This window comes from Triturus cristatus, chromosome 8 (genome assembly GCF_964204655.1).
Source record: "Triturus cristatus chromosome 8, aTriCri1.1, whole genome shotgun sequence".
Lineage (NCBI taxonomy): Eukaryota > Metazoa > Chordata > Amphibia > Caudata > Salamandridae > Triturus > Triturus cristatus.
The window spans coordinates 48,043,872-48,046,396 of NC_140591.1; the positions used below are offsets into that span (position 1 = coordinate 48,043,872).

The window sequence follows — 2,525 nt, forward strand, 5'->3', positions numbered from 1 at the left end:
GACCCAGCAGGAAGAAATTAAATGATAATAACATTATGTTATTATCATTTTATTTTTCCTTTTTCACACTGCTGAAAATCAGTGGGGCGACGCTACATGCCTTAGTGGAGACTCCGTCTCTGCATTATAAGGATATTGCAAGTCACCTCAGTGTGCCATGCCCTTATAAAAGAACTCAGCCTGCACCCTCATTTCTCGATATGGTCATGGAACTCCTTGATGACTTGCAATATCCTTATAATATGTTGGAGAGGGTACTGTATTTCCTATATCGCACCTTTAGCACAATGTGCACCTTAGCGCTCGTGGGAGCATAAAGGCTAAAATCTGAGGAACAGCAAGGCTGAGAGTGTCCAAGGCTAAAAGAGATAGGTTTTAAGACATTCTTGAAATCGAGATGGATTTGAAGAGATGGAGATAGAGCGGAAGATGTTCCACTGTCTAGAGCCGAAGTAGGTAAGGCACCAGGATCATTTAAAATTAGAAACATTTAATAATCGAAAAGAATTTGACAATGGAACAAGATACCTCATATCCCTTGTATACCTTAAACAAAAACTGCCTCTTAAGCATGAGCAGTCCATGGTATAGAAGACTCAGTGCATTATACCAGGGCTTAATTTGTAAAAAAAAAAGAGTGCCAGGGCCCTTGTCAGGAGGATACTGCAGCTTGCACCAACCGTTACCCCTTACCAGCTTTGCCAATGACAGTGCCAACACAACAACTAACCATCACACTCTTACAAGTGTGCCAATTACTACTATTACAGGCCCCAAAGCCATAAGAATGGCGTGGGAGGCAGGCATTGGGCATTGTAAATGTAAATTAATTAATAAACAGCTGTTGTTGTGCTCGGACCTAAATTAGGCAGACAGCGCCACCATGTGGCAGACTGTCATAAGCACCGTTGCTGGCAATTAAGTACCAATGCGAAGACTGGAAACTACTGGCTCAAATTAAGCACTGCATAACACAACGAACACTGAATTTCACCATTTGGTGCCCTGGTAGTGATTGGAGCTGTCTGTGGCATTAACACGTTTATCTAGCTGCGCTTCCAGTGGACTACAAAATGCTGGACACTTTGAAACGTATTATTAATATATATTATTATTGTCTTGATGCACTGTTTTGTAAAAATGAAATTACTAATGCATCGAAAAATGAAACCCATTTGGAATAGAGAGTCTGTTTTACAACTGATTGCTTTCTGTGATTATGTTATAGATATTGATTGATAAGAATCTATAAGAACTATTTCTGTCAACCAAAAAATGCTCATTGAAAACTGATATCATCTCAAAGCAGTTTGATTTCTGCCCACGATTCAAATCGTTTTATTTTTACGGTGCATCATCGAGGCACTTCTAAGTGACAGGTCTTGGTACAGGACAACCAGGTTAGGGGGAGGAGCTAAAAGAGATTTATTTTTTAAGGGTAAGTGGGGTTTCCTATCTTTCTGATATGGACATCTTCGTTGCAGAAGAGTGTGGTGAGGAAGGTAAGACTTGGGGTAATAGAGATCACTGGTAAATAATTGAAGCTTTAGTAACACAGCCTCACCCCCATAACCAGGGCATTATACAGATTTGATGTTCTCCAGATGCATCTGTATATATGTAAAATAGAACAAATGTATCAATCATTTGGCACATATTGAGCTTTTTATCCTATTTGCGTTAATTATACCATGACAATACTGAGCATCCAAAGAAAGTGTAAGTTTCCATTAATATATTTAGGATTCTTTCTAGGTTCGAATGACACACAAACACATGCTGAGACCACTGCAAATTTCTACTATTTCATTTGTGCATATCATTGTTTTGTTCAGTTAAATGTAATTTCAAACAACACCTGGTTCACAAAAGTATTTTTTTATATATGCATTCGGAAAACACATGAGTATTTCAATAAATGTAAATTCTAAAAGTTGTTTCCGAGCCAGCCAGGAGTCGAACCTGGAATCTTCTGCTCCGTAGGCAGACGCGTTATCCATTGCGCCACTGGCCCGTTGCTGAAGGCTGACGTCACAAGGGGTTATGAGAGCTCAGCCAAGGGAGACACAAGTCACCTCATCAGTTTCAGCACGAGGGCGGGCTTGTGCCACACGTCATCCATTGCGCCACTGGCCCGCGCCTCTAGGGGGCGCCAGGCCCAGAGTGACGCAGCACCTGGCAGATGGATGGACGTTCATCTGTGCATGGTCAGTCCTTCTGAGCACCGGAGGCAAAGAGGAGGAGAGGATCTGATCACGACAATACTAGAGGGCTGCCGAGCTCTGCCAGGTGTTGGCGCTGTCCCGCAGATCCACCAAAACTCAGGACCTGGATCTGCAGCAAGATGCAAACGTGCTGAGCTCTGCCGACATGTCCACAGGGTTCGATAACAGGAGTCATTGGGGCCTGTTCATGGTTTGAGAGGCCATTCTCAACGTGGACCCAACCATAATGCAATACGAGAAAACCCTCATATCCTACTTTAATCAGGATTATCGTTTAGTTTCTGTATTGTTGTCCCCCTT

The 2,525-nt window shown here is 42.3% G+C and overlaps 1 non-coding gene across 1 annotated transcript; it reads right to left on the bottom strand.

Annotated features, from left to right (window-relative positions):
• Positions 1–1,941: 1,941 nt before the first annotated feature.
• TRNAR-ACG (transfer RNA arginine (anticodon ACG)) lies at positions 1,942–2,014 on the bottom strand. The gene has a single exon. It is a non-coding gene; the product is annotated as a tRNA-Arg (tRNA).
• Between the last annotated feature and the right edge of the window lie 511 nt (positions 2,015–2,525).